The sequence below is a fragment of the Schistocerca gregaria genome, chromosome 8 (assembly GCF_023897955.1).
Source record: "Schistocerca gregaria isolate iqSchGreg1 chromosome 8, iqSchGreg1.2, whole genome shotgun sequence".
In the NCBI taxonomy this organism is placed as follows: Eukaryota; Metazoa; Arthropoda; class Insecta; order Orthoptera; family Acrididae; genus Schistocerca; species Schistocerca gregaria.
This window is the reverse complement of record NC_064927.1, coordinates 369,048,838-369,068,203: the sequence shown is the minus strand read 5'-3', so window position 1 is coordinate 369,068,203 and position 19,366 is coordinate 369,048,838. Positions and strand designations below refer to the sequence as shown.

Below are 19,366 nucleotides of genomic sequence, written 5' to 3'. Positions count from 1 at the left end.
ATCTAGGTATGATAGTGCAATTTATTGCCCCCCCCCCCTTTCCAGAAACTCGTATCACAGTATATAGAATTTACTATAACAATATATTTTCCAGAATATCTTGTTTGCCTCGGAGACCATTTTGGCGACCCTCGGCAAGTGGCGCCCGGGTCGGCACTGCTGCCGGGTTTTGGTTCAGACAAGACCCACGTGCTGCAACAAACGACAATGGCAACCGATCCGAAACGTGATTCTCCTGTCCCGCACGACAATGCAAGGCCTCATTGCGCTGCTTTCACGAGGGAAAAACTGGAGGAAATTCACTGGGCAACTTTGAAACTTCGTCCTGCGACTACCGCATGTTTGGATCGTTGGGAGAAGAGGTTGGAGGACACCTCTACCAGCGGTAGAGGAGATCGTGCGCATGTGGCTGCAGACACGTCCCTCTTCTTCTTTTGAGGATGGCATCAACAAGATGCCAGTTCAATGGGAAAAATGTGTGGAAGAATCAGGAGCCTATGAAGCAAAATGAAGTGGGCGTATTTTTTTTGGGGTGTGAGTCAGTAAAGTTTGGAAAAAACAAGCGTATATTTTATCACGACTGATTTCATGCTCGGGTAAGGAAAGGTGATTAAAGTTTCGGTGAGTAGGGAGGTGTAGTGGTATTAGTTACCGATAATATATATACTTTGTCATATTTGATAATAAACACGCGAACCACAGCAGAGTTGTGTTGCGTCCATGTGACACAGTGAGACAGACGTTTTGTGGGGCGTCTTCTGAGGACGGGACGGTGGTTTGCGGCACAATAATCTTGTTACACAAATGTTATTTAGAAGTGTTCTTCGAGTATTCTTCCCACTGCCCCAGAAAAATTAGATGGTTAGATTCAAAATGGCTCTGAGCACTGTGGGACTTGACTGCCGAGGTCATCAGTCCCCTAGAACTTAGAACTACTTAAACCTAACTAACCTAAGGACATCACACACATCCATGCCCGAGGCAGGATTCGAACCTACGACCGTAGCGGTTCCAGACTGCAGTGCCTAGAACCACTCGGCCACTCCGGCCGGCGATGATTAGGTACATAAAAAATTTGTTCTGATAATTTGACAGCTATAAATGTTGAAAATTACTTTCGTACGTCAGAAAATACGCTTTGTTTTCTACTATGAAACAGCATCTCGATAAATTTACTCGTTTCGGATGTTTTTGCAGTGCCCTCTCAGTTACCGCAACTTGTGTATAATTTCCTTCAGTATTCCTACACATTCTTCTCATTAAAACATCGTTGGGCAGAAACGTACTGTTTCATTTTGAACATGAAATGAAATGAAATGTCGTGTGGCTCGGGCCTCCCGTCGGGTAGACCGTTCGCCTGGCGCAGGTCTTTCGATTTGACGCCACTTCGGCAACCTGCGCGTCGATGGGGATGAAATAATGACGATTAGGACAACACAACACCCAGTCCCTGAGCGGAGAAAATCTCCGACCCAGCCGGGAATCGAACCCGGCCCTTTAGGATTGACAGTCTGTCACGCTGACCATTCAGCTGCCGAGGGCGGACATTTTGAACATGAAGTAATACATCAAAAGTTTTATTTATGCGTTTCTAAGTGCAATATATAGCCTGTGTTATCAGCTAGGCAAATAAAAATAAATTGAAGTCTTCCTTTTCTGCAGTCGTTTCTCTCCTCCTCTAACTTCTGTCGAAAGAAATATTTTTTCTTATCAGTGTATATAGTTCTAAACCGCCATCGCTTCTTCGCTACCAGGAAGTCTTCTCCATTTACGTAATAATTACGGATACTTGAATAACGTCGCCTCGTCCCTTACTCCTTTCTACCTGTGCTTTATACGTAGTGTAGAAACCAATCTTAGGCTTACGCAATACCATGTAGTAGCTGCCGCTCTGCATTCCGCCGAGCACTGGAGCCGCCTGCTAGCTAACTTCCTCGTCAACGCCCGCGTCCTCATAACGTCCAACAGGGGGCCGAACAACGCGTGTTACGTCACACCATCCGTGGTGAGTCAGCTACTCACATATGATAACGTGTTTCTGAAAACGGAGACTACAGAGCCCGGATAGCTCAGTCGGTAGAGCATTAGGCTTTTAACCTAAGGGTCCAGGGTTCAAGTCCCTGTTCGGGCGAAAATTTTAAATTTACAATTCCGAAAGAGAAACCTCTGCTTCACTGTGCTCTATGAACATGTTTACTCGCATGTCCCGCGTTGTCCCACATATTCCATTAATGTAAAAAGTGCCTATTGATGCACGTCTTCATTTTTCTACAACTTTTGTAGAAGTGATTCGAAGTTTTAAATAATTTAGTTTATCATTCAAAGGCCTATGCCAGTTTCAAACGGCTACAGTTGCTTGTTATACAGCACATGGCACAAGTGATGTTGACAAAACGTCTTGCTGCTGGACGCTCAGAAATTCATGAGATAATCGGTACATTATGTACTGAAGACTCCTATGCCCAACTTTGTAATTCAGCTACCAATACTCTGTTGGTCCATTTTCCCTGCCGCAGGGTGCAGTGTTTTTTTTTTCTTTATTGTTATTTCATCCCCTGCCTTCCCGCCCATATGGGCAGTGGTTGGGCTATGACGCTTCTCAGCCACATGGGAGAAATTTTAAAAACATGATATAAACGCTGAACATGGCGGTTAACAAAAATAAACGTTTGGTGCAATAAAAGGACAGCTCGTCAGTTGTTTAAGTTACAATATAAAAGGTTAATTTGATGATTAATTAATATATAAGCATAGATGAGTGGCAAATGAATGCCACACTTGGATATTTAAAAACACACACAATTCTTAGTTAGGTGGAGCGGAAAGACCAATGTGTTGTCTGATGAAAACAGATATGTAGCTGAGCGAAGAGATGAGTGGATGAAGACTGCCAGGCATATGGGCATTATGGGAACGCAGCATTTAAAAGTAGTGAGTACGAGGGGATTTGTGTAGGTGGACATTTGGAGAAGAGATGGGGGAAAAGCAAAGAGGTACGCGGTTCCGAACCACGACTTAGGAAATGGATGGAGAGGATTGCAGGGGAAGGGAGCCCTGACAAGGGGACGGTGGTAGAGAACTCCTAGATCTGGTAGGACTGGTATATATCACCGCGGATTTCACGGTCGGGTAAGGGGAAGTGATTCAAGGTTTCGGTGGTAGTGTCATGTTTCTTTTTAAGTCTCTCCCATCTGATCTGTTACTTTTTACAGAAACGTGGCATTAGACCGGCTTTAAGACCGACAAAGAAAATAGGTCAAGCACTCCAATCTGGGAAGGATTAACATTCTCCTGTATCAGCACGTGGCGTATATAAAACTCCGTGTGCGTGTGGTAAGGTTTATATTGGAACAACCAAGAGAAGCAGCTAAGGGAACACAAAAGTCTTTGCCGACTAGGGAAAACACACAAATCGGCTGTAGAATAGCATACTCTTCAGCCAGGAAGCCACAAACTGAAGTTTTTTTAAATAAAAATTTTATCTACGACTATGAACTGTTATCCACGGCTATGTAGAGAAGCCATTGAAATTTATAAATGTAGGAAAAATTTTAATAGGAAAGCCCATGAAACATAGCGTCATATGCACAATAGCTCTGTACAATTGCTAAACAGTTTTTTATCTTTGACAAGTCGACTGTGGACAGTTAAGTTTTATCTTTAACAAGGATCATCTCTGCTTATCACGTGTAACTCCGGCACGCCCCTTTTCCTGCAGTTTATATGTCGCTCTCAGACGTCCGACCCGTCAGTCAACAAGACTCAACGCAAGAGTAATGCCTCTGAAAAGTCCAACGCAGTTCTGGACTAAACATTAGGAACAGAAGAGTTTCGTGGACAATGATCTCATACCCTGAAAGATTTATAAACGCAACATACTGTGAAGCATAGTAAAGCAAGCGTGGAGTGGATAATCGCGTAGTTTTTTCCACGAGAGTTATTCAAATTGCGGGAGCGGAATTAATTTCTGTGCGATACGATAATTGGTGAGCATGCTTCTCTTATCAACTGCTGCTCATTTTCACGGGCGTTCTTATTTTTCATCCTTCCAGTTTCTTAAATTTTTAAATAACGTTTGCCAACACAGATCGTAAGAGCCTGGCAAGATCAGGACAGCTTTCAGCACGTAACTGCACTGCTGCTCTGAAAATTTTGCGACGTTCTGCATAGACGAAAAACTTACCCAGTTTTTCGACTGGAAAAGCCACTAGAGCTGTTGATATACCAACAGAACTCTTCAAGGCTATTGGGGAACATTTACATGCAGGACTGGTCCATCTCATACCGGTTCTATACGAAACTAGCTACCAACAGACTTTAAAAACTGTGTTATAGTGCCATTGCAAAAGCATCTGCAAACAGACGTGGACAATGTATGGCCCTCAGTTGATGGCGCACAGCTCCAGGATTTTGACCTCTATCGTCCTAAGTGGAATCGAAGGCAGGATGGGTGTAATGATCACAGCCGACCAGTTTGGCTTTCGAAGAGGAATAAGCTCACAAGATACAATACTCGGCTTACGGTTAATTTTTGAGAAAAATCTAAGGAAGTTTCAAGACACATATATTGTCTTTATCGACTTTTGACGGGGCAGACTGGCGACAGCTTTTTGAGATACCGGAAGAGAGTGACATAAAGTGTAAGGACAGAAGAGCAGTGTAGGGACTGTACAGAGAAGAGATGACTGTGACAAGAGATGAAGAAAATCAAGAAGAAGCTACTATTAAGCAGGGTGTACAGCAGGGTTGCTCATTGTCTCGCAATGGGCGTGTGTGTTATTCTTAGCATAAGTTAGTTTAAGTTACTGCACGTAGTGTGTAAGTCTACGGACCGATGACCTCAGCAGTTTAGTCCCTTAGAAATTCAAACACATTAGAAACTCACTCTCTCCTTTCTTATTCAATGTATGCAATGAGAGGGCAACAGATAGAGTTAAGGCAGAAATTAGCAGCTACAAGAGAATTAAAATTCATGGTTATAAAATAGAATTGTTGAGATTTGCTATTGATATCGCCGTGTAAAGTGAAGATGTGGAACAATTAGAAGCGATGCTGGACCAGATTGAAACCACCCTCAGCTCAACTTATAACATGAAAATGAATAAGAATAAAATACAGATTTTAGAGGAAAGTACACAGACCTCCGCTGCCCAATGCTTACTTAAAATGAGCAACTGAAGACCTTCTACTTCTCTGCCTTCCTGAGGAGTAAAATTATACCAGACGGAAGAACAAGAAAGGATATTACTAGCTGAATTCACCAGGCAAAGGTTGCTTTTAATAAGAGAAGAAACATTTTCTTATCCATTTGCATAGACAAACAACTCAGGAAGCGTCTCGTAAAGACATTCGCTTGGAGTGTGCTGTTGTACGAAAGTGAAAACGGACCCTCAGAGAAGACGAAAAACACATAGCCTTAAAGATTATGGTGTTACCGCAGAGTGCTCAAGATTTCCTGGGCACACAAGATATCAAATAAGGAAGTGCTCTACAGAGTGATGGAAGAGAAGCAATGTCACTTGAAGCTCATGGGTCGGCCATCTACTGGGACATGGTATTATCATTAAAGGTGTCATTGGAGGGACAGTAGAAGGGGAAAAACACAAGAGGCAGATCAAGACTGGAACACATCAACCGGATAATGGAGGGCGTAAGTTGCATCAACTATACCGCACTCAACGGGAAGCCCGAAGACAGAAATGCGTGGCGATCTGCTGCTGTTGACCAACCAGACTACTGCAGACCTAAGAAGGAGATACATTCTGAAAGTCTGAATAGATTCACGAGCTAACTGAGCGATCACTAAAACAGCAGGGTACAGTCTTGTAGGTTCAGGGGTTCAGGTAAATACGCAAACCGTATCTGTGTTGCGGTTTTACTCACATTTGGTACACTAGGCAGACGTCTGTAGGATCTATTTGCTTGACGGTGGGACATTGGTTTGAGGCGATGTCACTATTTCATCAAGTTCCACACGACTTTCAAGTCGTCTTCGGACGCTCTCTCCAATGCCACAGAAAAAAATACGTATTTATATTAAACGGAGTTGGTCTCTTCTATTCCTCGAATATAAAGGTAAAACAAATTGTTGGGTATGTCAGAATAAGAGAAAATTACACCACTAATTTGCTCGTTCTGCATATGCTTTGGATTGCCTGTTTTAGCTGGATGGAAGTTTACAGAGTTATTGTACATCTTCATTCTCGACTACAATAAAACTGATTCTCAATGTTACCTTTTCGGGCGAAATGTTATGTGTTTTTGATTAATGCGTCCGCATAACTCCTACACTGTTTTATTTTAAAATTCGTGACTCTTCGTCTGAAGGCCATAAATCCATCACTCAGTCTTTTGGTATTTTAAAGGATAAGGTTACAAAATTTCGTAATTAGGTTTAAAATTTTGATGAAGGTGACTTGCTCTGTTAGTTCATAAATGTTTGATAAAATGTGATCAACTATTGTATGAAATCTATTTGCTGTTTTGCACAGAGTTTACATTCAAAAGCAATGTGATTGATATCTCCTACTTTTACTCCATCACATTCACAATAAAGACTGTCTCGAACGTGCATTCGGTGAAAATGACTCGTGAATTATCCAAGATTAAATCTCATGCGAGTCACAGGACTTTTTGTTCATCTTGATTGTGTGAAACCAGGACTTGGATGAAATGTTTGTTTGCAATTGACCATATAATTTCCCTGTAATGCGTGTCAATGAGTGATATTAATCTTCTCGTTGATACGTTGTTCTTTTATATAATGCAGAATCCGGACTAATGACAGTAATAAAATGTTTTTAAAACTGCCGTTTTGAGTGGCGGTTTTCTCTATCGATCATTTCATTATATTTAATGTTAGCTTGTTCTCTGGTTCACGTAAATTTTACCTTCATTTCAAGGTTTTGGTTTTTCTTCGTAGCATTCATGACGTCCATTACCAGTGGATTAGTTTTCATCAAAGGGGCTGCTGTCTGTATTTTGATTTTAACGGATCCGTTAAAATCAAAATGTTTCTTAAAAATGGTTCAAATGGCTCTGAGCACTATGGGACTCAACTGCTGTGGTCATCAGTCCCCTAGAACTTAGAACTACTTAAACCTAACTAACCTAAGGACATCACACACATCCATGCCCGAGGCAGGATTCTAACCTGCGACCGAAAATGTTTCTTACTGTGAGGTTCGGCAAGTGATTTAAAACTGCGAGTATACCTATGGCTTCTGCAGAAACACTAGAAGTTTCGCTTGGGAGTGAAATCAGTTCCTTGTGATCTGTACTTGGAAGCAAGAACGTGCAACCCCCTCTGCCATTATCTGGGGGTTTGGAGACGTTAGTATAAATCTCGAAATACTCGGAGAATTACTAATTGTTCCCGACACTGTTTTCCGCAGACCTTGAGACATCGAGCTAACAAGGGAAGCCTCCAATAGCGACCTCTGCTTTCGAAGTTTGCTAAGTGATCGCAAACAGATGACAGTGCAAGTATCATGTCGGCAATATTGATGGCGTTTACCAAGAGCGGTTTGTTTACAAAATTCGTTTAACTGGTTAAATTTAAAAGTATTGTAGAGTCGCGGTTTTGTTTTTCTGATCTTGTTGTGCTGTTCGATTCCTGTGCAGGTTGTGGGTTGTAATTATTGGATATGTTGTGACCGAAGTGTAGCGTCAGTGGTTAATTTATGTTTCCACACAGTCAAAAACAGAAAAGTACTTTTAACTCTGTGCGTACAGTAAATCACTATCAGCAGTTAGTTAAAATGCAAGTCCACAAGAGTAAAACTGGGTCAGTCAATGGATTAATCCTCTCAATCGGAGTGGAAGGGAAGAAACAAAAGTTGGCCTGTTCAGTGAAATGTGAATGTTAATCACTGATAGACTAAGTCAACTAGAAAGTTCCTCAACTAGAAAAAGACTAAGTCGACTAGAATGTTTACCATTTATTAGCACCAGTCCAGCAAGGCAGTGGTCAGTGAAAAGAGGGGGTGGTTCACACTTGTAGACGGCTTGGCTGCTTGCTGAACTCACAGGAGTAGAGAGTATACGGGACTGCCCTGCAACTGGAACTGGCTCACTCGGTGCGAAGTGGCTATCTGAACATTCAATGCGCATATGGTGCTTGTTCTTTTCCCCGACAGACATGGGGCCAGCGTAGAGAAATAGTCAGGTGATTGTAGCACAGTCGGTGCCGAGGCAGGGGCTGTAATTTGGCGATTCTGAAGCTTCGAGTTCGCGGAACCTTCTGCGGTTCAGCTGACAAAAATGTTGTTAATTTACCAGTGCGGGTGAACGCCAGCCAGTGTTATTACACGGCCCGGACTCATTAATGCAACCACCGCTTACTTTCGACATCAGCGTGGAATAACCACTCACAGACGGCACGTGGCAGCACTAGCAGTTGAGTGTATATAAAGCATGTCGGCGGGCGCGGAAAACAGTGCAGTCGTTGTTGTAAGACAAAAACGAACAAAACGGAGCGCTTTACCTGACGTCCAAAATGACATGGTCATTAGCTTACAGTCCAAGGGCGGAAGAACTTCCGAAACGACTTAGTTAGTAAACTGTTTATTTGCCACAGTGGTTAATGTACACTGGCTGAAAATGACTTACAAGTGCATGGCGCCCTCCATCGGTAATGCTGGAATTCAGTATGGTGTTGACCCACCCTTACACTTGATGACAGCTTCCACTCTCGCGGGCATATGTTGAATCAGTTCCTCGAAGGTTTCTTGGGGAATGGCAGCCCATGCTGGCTATTGTTCATCGGCGAAGAAGCCTGGAATTTGGACTGGAGTACCGCAACTGGACGTCCACTACTACATGCCGTTTGTTTTCTTTCAGTACGATGCCATCTACCAGCAGGACAATGCAATGTGTCACAGCTCACAGAAGAGCAGTAGATTGAGCTTTACGGTACTTCCCTTTCCACCATACACCCCGAATTAAACCCAGTCAAGAATTTGTGGGACCTCGCTGATGATCAGGCTGTTGCCCCAGTGGATCCTCAACAGAGACATGTAGCGTAACTGGTCACGGGACTGGAGTCGACATGGCTCCACATCCCTGTCGGTACTTTTCCAGAATCTCATTGACTCTCTTCCTAAACGTCTCACAGCGGTCAATGCTGGGAAAGGTGGTTATTCCGGCGTTTGAGTGGTGGTCACCTTCATATCAATGGACAGTGTATTTACGACGAGTGTTTGAAAAGTCCGCGCAAAAATAAAAACTACTTATGTGTTTGGAGTAAACCTTTGTTATTTTTCTACATAGTCTCCTTTTAGACTTATACACTTCGTCCAACGCTGCTATAATTTGTTGATCCCTTCCAAATAATAGGAATTACCCAAGTCTGCAAAATAGCTATTAGTTGCTGCAGTCACCTCTTCGTTTGAAAAAAAAAATCTTCGTCCCACCAGCCATTTCTTCAAATTGGGGAACAAATAGTAGTCTGAGGGAGCCAAGTCTGGAGAACAGGGGGAATGTGAAACGAGTTGGAATCCTGTTTCCATTTATTTTGGGACCACAATTGCTGAGGTCTGTGCTGGTGCATTGTCATAATGGAAAAGGGCTTTTTTACGGTCCAATCTCGGGCGTTTTTCTTGCAGCTCGGTTTTCAAACGGACCAATAGCGATGAATAATATGCACCTCTAATATTTTTACCCTTTTACAGATAGTCGTTGAGGATTATCCCTTGCGAAACCCAAAACACAGTCGCCATAAACTGTCCAGCTGAAGGAATGGTCTTCGCCTTTTTTGGTGCAGTTTCTCCGTTGGTAACCCATGGTTTAGATTGTTGTTTGGTCTCAGGAGTATAGTAATGCATCCCTGTTTCAACCACAGTGACGAAACGACGCTTAAAGTCCTGCAGATTCTTCCTGAACAGCTGCAAACCATCCTTGCAACACTTCACACGATTCCGTTTTTGGTCAAGCGTGAGCAATCGCGGAACCCATCTTGCTGATAGCTTTCTCATGTCCAATGTTTATGCAAAATATTATGTACCTGTGCATCACCATATCATGGATTTTGTCAATGATTTCTGGAGTCATAACTTTCACAGGGCGTCCAGAATGTTCAGCATCACTTGTGCCCATATGGCCACTCTTAAAATTTTGAAACCACTTATAAACTGTTCTAATCGAAGGTGCACAGTCACCGTAATATTTTATCAAGTTTCTCTTTAGTCTCCTAAGGCATTGTGCTTTTCATAAAGTAATGTTTAATCACCACACGAAATTCTTTTTCGTCCATTTTTTGACAATCACTCGACTTCCTTGATTCATACGAATGCCAAACACGACCAATATGACTGAAACTTGGTGTGCGTTCTTTCCAAAGATGCTACTACCTAAAAATGACCTCTATACGCGCCGGAGGTGCCATCTCTTGGACTTTGCACGGACTTCTCAAATGCTCTCATACTAGTGGTAGACGACAACCTATGTTATTGGTCACTTGTGGTTGACGCCTGCAAGTGCGGCAACCAGTCAACCTCGACTGCGCTACAGTATGTCTGATGTCCGTCTGTACTGCAGGATGGATCCTGGATTGCATCACCAAATCATGTCATGCACTTACTTTTATGCCATTTTTTAACTCCAATGACACAGAGTAGTGGCACAATACACAATGTAATTTTTTAAATAAACTGCAATATGTAGATTAGAATATTATTGCACGTTTTGCGTCTCAGAATGAGATCTGTCTGTAAATAAGGGTACAATGATGTTTCCTTACTTTAAACTACGTACGATGAGAATTTAACAATAATTATTTTCATTGCTTAGGTAAGAACATTATAAGCTGAATACTTTTTAGGAGGCCAAATAAATGTTTGATTTTGTTTTAGATGAGCGCCAGGCTCCATACAAGTTTACAATTTCACGTTTTAAAGTCCAGGCCAGAATTCACGAATCTGCTCCAAATGATATCGCTGAAAATATCCGATCTCTCGCAGATTTGATTTACTGAAATACTCAAACTCAAATTAAATAAGGGTTTGAAATGATTTCGTAGCCTCTGCTATGAATGAAAATTGCAAAGTAACATAATATTTAAATCTGCCGCTAAATGGCGGCCAATTGTTGCCAGTCAGTGATGACGGCTTTTGGGCGTCGCATAAGCTGAAAAATACTAATTAATCTCTCTCTTCAAGTGAAACATTAAGATTAGGTGCTTCCATTATCTTGAAATAATAACATGAGCTATTTTTATACATGTATTTTAAGCAATAATTTAGATACAAACCTTAACATCATCTAGAAGAGAAAACAGCAATAACATCTGCAAGCGTTAGACGCTACACACAATCTCCATATAACAAAAGAGGCAGAAGAAGAACGATTTGTTTTGTCTATCTTATAGTCACACAAAGATAGAAATATTTTATTTCAATATATTTTTTACTGCGATATTAACTGTCAGCGATAAGGTCTTTTTCTCACCAGAGTATTTACGTTACAGTTTTTTGTAAATATTAATTGTACAGTTCTTCACAAATTTCTTTAAGTCTTGTTTGTTTTATTTTATTCACGTTTTTTATACGCATTGCACCCGCACTGTCCGTGAAAATCGCCTAAGGGACGCTACACTGCCCCCTGGGCTACGAGGAACATACTTTTCAAACATTTGAGCCTTGAGGACCACAAGTGGCACTTTAAGGTTATTCGACTAGAACTCATATTCATTTGATTTACAATCTACGTATTTAGTTCAAATATGTCGGTATGGTTTGTTTGTCGGCCGCGGTGGTCTCGCGGTTCTAGGCGCTCAGTCCGGAACCGCGCGACTGCTACGGTCGCAGGTTCGAATCCTGCCTCGGGCATGGATGTGTGTGATGTCCTTAGGTTGGTTAGGTTTAAGTAGTTCTAAGTTCTAGGGGACTGATGACCACAGATGTTAAGTCCCATATGCTTAGAGCCAATTTTTTGTTTGTTTCTAACAGCTGGGGACTAAAATTGATATTAAGCTCTTCCATTCAGACGCGGGCCGCAGGGAAACCCCAGAAAACCTCGGCCGAGCTAACAAATTTACCACATACATTAATTGGTACAGATTGATTACACCCACGATATTATGACATGGACATAGATAAGAGACATATAATATTTCACTGAAAAAGAAAGAAAAAAACACATAGGTATCACATAATAGTGTTCATTTCCTTTATTGTGGGCGACGTCTCGTGCCCGTAGCGGTGGAGCGTCGGCTGGAAACCAATGTCTTCCTGCTTGAACGCCCGGCCGGAACCCACAGTCAGCAATCGAAGTGGGGACCATCGTAGTTCTGGTAGCCTGGTGCTTCAGCATTGTTGTGGAGAAAAGCACCGTCCGCTCACGTTCTCAGCGTGGCACAGAATGTAGTTTCGAACAGTTCTTGCAACAAATATAGTTAGGTTATAGTTGACTGTTTACTATTAGACGTTAAAGCTATGGGTAGGATCGGATTAGCATATAATATTGTTTTGTCGAGGCACAGGTTCTGTGACTTGTCATTTTCTTCCTATGTGCATGAAACGTGGTCCTGAAAGTTGCAGTAGACTGAAGGTCTGATTTAGCAGTCACATACCTGTTGAAATCAGTTCACAGCAAATACCAATTCTTTATATTTTATTTAGGCGATTCAGTCTCACCATAGTGTTGTTATTTGAACGTTCCACTACACTGTTCGTAGCATCTGATTATTGGCGCTCCGAAAGTAGCGTCCAAACCAAAAATATCGCTTCACACGTTCGATCACACACTTATTACAGGTTTTGTGTTTCACCCCATTGCGTATACAAACGCTTTGCCATTGTTCATACATCGTACGACTAATGCTGCACTACACATGCGGGTGCACTATCCAAGATTTTCATAAATGTAGTTTACAAAGTTTAACATCATTTGCTAATACCAACACACTTTTCACAGTTCTTGTCAGTTTAGCTTGTAGCATGACTTTGATAACAGTGTATTAAATGATTTTAGGGAAACAGTTCACATAGCAGCACAATTGTCCGTGCACATATATAAACATAATACAATGAAGTTAATGTGTATTATGCACCTCATATGAAGGCTTTTCCAAACATTGGATACATTTGACTTGCAACCGACTCTGACCTGACTTTGCAATATTCTCATATTTATAGCCAGTGAATTTTTTCGCAATACTCATTTATACTTTGGTCAGGACTGCTACGCATGTTCTTGCTCCATAAACAAGTAGCGAAAATGCGAGTCCTATACTGAAGGTAAAATTTAGATCGAAAGCCCAAATTTGAGCAATTACATGCACGTAAAAGGTATGATCTGACAATTGAACTTTACTTTCTATTTCAAGGTACAGCATCATAGATGCCACATGGTGTTTGCTTATAAGAAGACAAAACACATATCATTGTATTTTCATATATTCTCACTTAACACATTGAAATACTCAGAATAATCATCAATTAAATGTGTACAATAAATCCTACAAATTCTTACACATACTAGATCTATTCTCAAATCAAAGATCATGATCAAATGAAAAATTTAATAGTGGACTTTAGGTCTCTCAACTTTTTAACATTATCTTATTACTGACTTTTTCAGATGTCCAAGACTTAAGTATTCACTTCAAAATGAATAAAGACATTATTTAATCACCACAAAAATGTTAAACACTCTTAACTACAATAAAATACCTTATAAAATCTCATATTAACTTATATATTAGTCATGTGACACATGAAATTCCTTATGCTACAATACAATGTGTCATTGAATAAATCTCTTAAGATCTTTGTAGGGACGTAATCCTTTTATTTTTCCTGTTTTTACATCTGATACATGGTAGCTGCAATTGTGCGGTATCTCAACAATTTTGTATAAGCCTGTATATAGCATTTGCCACTTTTTATTTTTCTTAGCAATTAGCGAAGATTTTGGGTGGCTCCTTACTAAGACTAATTCGTCTACTTGATATTCGATGATTTTCTGTATATCCCTGCCGTACCATAATTTTCTCTGGTGAGATCACTTTATTATGTTACTTGTTGCTTCCTTTATTATCTCTTCGTGAGTTTTATCTGGACGTGGTAGTTGTGGCAACTTTGTAATCCATTCACTGGGTTGCGAAGTGCGGAATAATAATTCGTGGGGCGTGTAGCCTGTTGAAGGATGACGCAAGTTGTTAATGTCTCAAATATCGGTACCAGTTCCGTCCATTTTATATGCTGTTTGTGAGCATATGTTATTACAAATCGGTTTAGCTACGACTACGAGTGGATTTCTGTAGGGTGACAGGGACGGTTCGATTATTCCCCATTGCAACATCTTCTGGGTTTCTTTATTTACCGATTCTTTCTTGGCCCACGGGACAGAGTATGAGAATGGCAGTAAGTTTCGTGGGGGGCCACCTCTATGTTGTACACATAGCCTCTCATAATTCCCGGTTTTTCTGAGAATACTTCTCGGTACTGGGTTAACAGCTGAGTAAGATGTTGTCGCTGCGATATTTTTATATAATCCGATTCTTGCACTTTGCTGTCAATAATTTTTGTCCAGCTAAGTGTCTGAGTAATATTCCTCTTGTCCCTTTAAGTCGCTGAGTATTTGTAATATCTGCAGGCCCCCGCATTTCATTTGTATACTTCGGCAATATTTACCGTGTATCTTTTCTGTGCGTACTAAATCCAGTACAGCCCTTCTATTTCCATTCAGCATGCTAACCTTTCCGCTTGAGAGGTCAATTTGTGCCTTTCTCTCGTTAAGGAAGTCGCACCCCAGGATGCAGGCCACACGTAACCCTTTTACCACTAGAAAAGCACACTTTATGGTTTCCTTCCCAAGGCATAATTCCACCCACACCTGGTATTGAATGTTCTGTGTTTGTGGACTAATGGCTCCAGTAACACGACAGTTTTGCACTGGGTAAGTAGGCAATTTGCGGTTATGACTTGAAAGTTTTGAAAAGATCGTAGCTCAGTATATTAGTCGTAGCTCCTGTGCAGTGTGCGCTTTGCAGAGAGGGATGGAGGGGATTCCCCCCCCCCCCCTTTCTGCATCAGACCATCCCCTCCTCTGGTTTTACACTCCTGGAAATGGAAAAAAGAACACATTGACACCGGTGTGTCAGACCCACCATACTTGCTCCGGACACTGCGAGAGGGCTGTACAAGCAATGATCACACGCACGGCACAGCGGACACACCAGGAACCGCGGTGTTGGCCGTCGAATGGCGCTAGCTGCGCAGCATCTGTGCACCGCCGCCGTCAATGTCAGCCAGTTTGCCGTGGCATACGGAGCTCCATCGCAGTCTTTAACACTGGTAGCATGCCACGACAGCGTGGACGTGAACCGTATGTGCAGTTGACGGACTTTGAGCGAGGGCGTATAGTGGGCATGCGGGAGGCCGGGTGGACGTACCTCCGAATTGCTCAACCGCCACTTCCCAGCAAATTAGGGACACTGTTGCTCCTGGGGTATCGGCGAGGACCATTCGCAACCGTCTACATGAAGCTGGGCTACGGTCCCGCACACCGTTAGGCCGTCTTCCGCTCACGCCCCAACATCGTGTAGCCCGCCTCCAGTGGTGTCGCGACAGGCGTGAATGGAGGGACGAATGGGGACGTGTCGTCTTCAGCGATGAGAGTCGCTTCTGCCTTGGTGCCAATGATGGTCGTATGCGTGTTTGGCGCCGTTCAGGTGAGCGCCACAATCAGGACTGCATACGACCGAGGCACACAGGGCCAACACCCGGCATCACGGTGTGGGGAGCGATCTCCTACACTGGCCGTACACCTCTGGTGATCGTCGAGGGGACACTGAATAGTGCACGGTACATCCAAACCGTCATCGAACCCATCGTTCTACCATTCCTAGACCGGCAGGGGAACTTGCTGTTCCAAAAGGACAGTGCACGTCTGTATGTATCCTGTGCCACCCAACGTGCTCTAGAAGGTGTAAGTCAACTACCCTGGCCAACAAGATCTCCAGATCTGTCCCCCATTGAGCATGTTTGGGACTGGATGAAGCGTCGTCTCACGCGGTCTGCACGTCCAGCACGAACGCTGGTCCAACTGAGGCGCCAGGTGGAAATGGCATGGCAAGCCGTTCCACAGGACTACATCCAGCATCTCTACAATCGTCTCCATGGGAGAATAGCAGCCTGCATTGCTGCGAAAGGTGGATATACACTGTACTAGTGCCGACATTGTGCATGCTCTGTTGCCTGTGTCTATATGCCTGTGGTACTGTCAGTGTGATCATGTGATGTATCTGACCACAGGAATGTGTCAATAAAGTTTCCCCTTCCTGGGACAATGAATTCACGGTGTTCTTATTTCAATTTCCAGGAGTGTAGTCCATGCATCCCAACCTTGGAAGTTTATTTCCCACGCACTGGAGTAAAACTTTACGTATGATTTAAATTTTTGGAGCCGAACACTGACATTTTTAGTAAGTCTTACTATTAATACTATTAATATGTTTCCGTTTTCTAACATCAGAATAAGTACAGCTTTTCACAAATGTTCCTCTACTTTTTGAATTCCTCTCGTATACCTGTATGTAGAGGATTTTGTAAATAAGCTTTACCTATAATGTACTTTTATTGATATAACAAGGGATGGCTTTTCTGATAGTGCATACGCGTGAATACTGAGTTTCGGCATTAATATCTATTTATAAATAGCTGTTTAACCATGCGTAACGCCACGGTCCAAGCTAGTAACATATATAATTCTACTAAGCCCCTAAGACATCCACCCCACTGGTAAAAGCACAAATCGCACCCTACTCCTGTGTCTACATATACTTCTAATGGGATGTTATTTATTCGTGCTTTTAATATGGTTTACACTATTTCCATCTCCTCGTTATCAAATTTATTCGGTTCCGTTAATAAATCCTGTTGCATGGTGTTACCTTCTTGGTATCTCAGTATGGGGATATTGTTGTGGAAATTGTCCTGAGATGTGCTCCCCTCCGTCCGTCGATCAACAATGGGTAGCTTATTGCGGTCGGTTCTCGTTTGACGGTCGCGAATTGTTATTGCTTCTTTAACCTGTCGTTTCAACGATCCTCACACCGCTATTACTATCCGTCCAAGGCTATGGTATCACATTTGTGTTTGTCATCGTATTCCGGTTGTCACCTTGGTTGTTATTGCTGCTTGCTGTTGGTGGTGGCTGCATTGAACTGTGCATCCACTGCACTGGGTAGTTGTGATTATTCGGACTGCTATTTTGATTAGGCCATTGCCCTTCATTCGTCCTACGTTTTTGATTCTGATTCCCGTTATTGTTGTTGTTATATCGTGGTTGGCATCGTTCTACGTATCTACGTTTTTTGCTATACGGCATCTGACCATTTCCATTTCTCCTATTATGTTCATTATGTTGTTCTCCTTTACTGTTGTTGTTGTTCCCGAAGTTGGGGTACGAATTCCGGTTTTTACGTTTCCTCGGCGAAAAGTTCCCCTTTTCTCGGTCACGATTCGTCCGACATTACTCTTGTGATAGGTCTATCTCGTCTAACAACGATAAATATCTCTCCAGATCGTCTTCTGCAACATTAATTTATCACGAATGTGACCTGGTATGCGAAGTTTTAAAATACGTATCACATCTCGTGCAGATATATGGGCTCATCCCAAAATCTCGTCTTATTAATATACTTTTAAAAATATTTCCGCAGGGTACCTTGTTTTGAATTATACACCTGCGGGCTGTAGACTTCCGTCCTAAGGCGTTCTTGTATTGCCTTTGACCAATATCGGTCTAAGAGTGCCTTTTCAAATTGTGCAACGCTCTAAAAGTTATCAATAATTTCATTCGCTCACAGGGTAGCGTCACCCAGGATATGCGCTATTATAAACTGAATCTTTTGTCGATCGTTCCACGCACTAGGTAAAATATTGCGAAATCCCTTTATAAATATCGCAGGGTGCACCGATATCTTTTCTGCGTTATAAACTTGAAACTGACGGTGTTTCATTAGACTCTCGTCAATAGTGGTTGTTACAGTAGAAGACGTTTCCCCCATGTGATCATGCATTGACACACTCCTCTGTACATTTACACCTAATCTATCAGAATTCAGTACGGGCTAATATGACCCACGTGTGCTGTTTGCGTTGCCGTAAGTTCAAAATGGTTCAAATGGCTCTGAGCACTATGGGACTTAACATCTGAGGTCATCAGTCCCCTAGAACTTAGAACTACTTAAACCTAACTAACCTAAGGACATCACACATCCATGTCCGAGGCAGGATTCGAGCCTGCGACCGTAGCGGTCACGCGGTTGCAGAAGTATTTCGGCTTAGAATATCTCCGGTATCAGATTTCTACTCCTGTGAACGCGCATAATCTAGTTCGAACATACGATGTGAGATCTCGTTTTGCCATAGTGGCATTGGAGATTTGTAGCTCGCTTCAGTTTTTTCGCCTGCTAGTTGACGCGCTTCGGTTCCGCTCTGTTTACAAACAGCTACGTCGTTGGCAGCTTGCTGCATGGCAGCCTTTACTTATTCTCTATTTGTTCCGAGATCTGATTGTCCTTCTCAGTTAGCCACTCTTGGAATTCCTTTTCTACTTTCTTAGCTTGTTCGGCTAAACGTTGGTCTATTGTTTCCTTTTGCACTATTTCAAGGGTTTTCATACGGTTTGTAAGTTGTTTGGCCTCGTCTTTTATAATGATATGTGACGTTTACACATCTTGTGCGATGTTGCTGACTATGTTCGGCAATTCGGCGTATGCCCTCTTCATTTCATTTATCCCCGGCTGTACTTTGTCTTTTTCTTCAACTTGTTCCCTTATTTGTTTAACTATCTTGTTATTTCGTTCCTCCATGATCCTATCCCTTTCTTTCATTTCTCCTTACCGCACCATGTCCCTTTCTTTCGTTTCTTCTTCCCGTAACCTGTCCCTTTCTTCTAACTTCCTGAGGAATTCGGCGAACGGGTCGAGTATGTGCGAACATACAGGCGTTGTCGTTAATCTATTCATTGTGATACTGCTACTTGCCCTAGTAGCTGCTATCTGTTCTGGCAATTCTATGTACTGACTAGATCTTGGTGATTCACCCGAAAATAGCTTATCACCGTTATCATTCCTATGGTTACTAGTAACGTCTACCATCTCCGTATCGCTTAATAACGGAACATTATCCTACATATTTGTATCCTGATTCTGTTGTGGCTACATAACTCGGCCAACTTTACCCATATTAACATGAAATTCACACAGATTGCTTCACACTCTTTAATAGCGTACACTTTCACTGGCTACTGCTTTACAGTATACCTACTTACTACAAATACTGGTTCTGATCTACAGTAGCATACTATGCTTTCTAAAAAAAATGCATAATATCTCTAAACTCACAGTGCTATCACT

At 42.2% G+C, this 19,366-nt stretch overlaps 1 non-coding gene across 1 annotated transcript; it reads left to right on the top strand.

Annotated features, from left to right (window-relative positions):
- The first annotated feature begins 2,058 nt into the window (after positions 1–2,058).
- Trnak-uuu (transfer RNA lysine (anticodon UUU)) lies at positions 2,059–2,131 on the top strand. Its single transcript has one exon. It is a non-coding gene; the product is annotated as a tRNA-Lys (tRNA).
- The last annotated feature ends 17,235 nt before the right edge of the window (positions 2,132–19,366 follow it).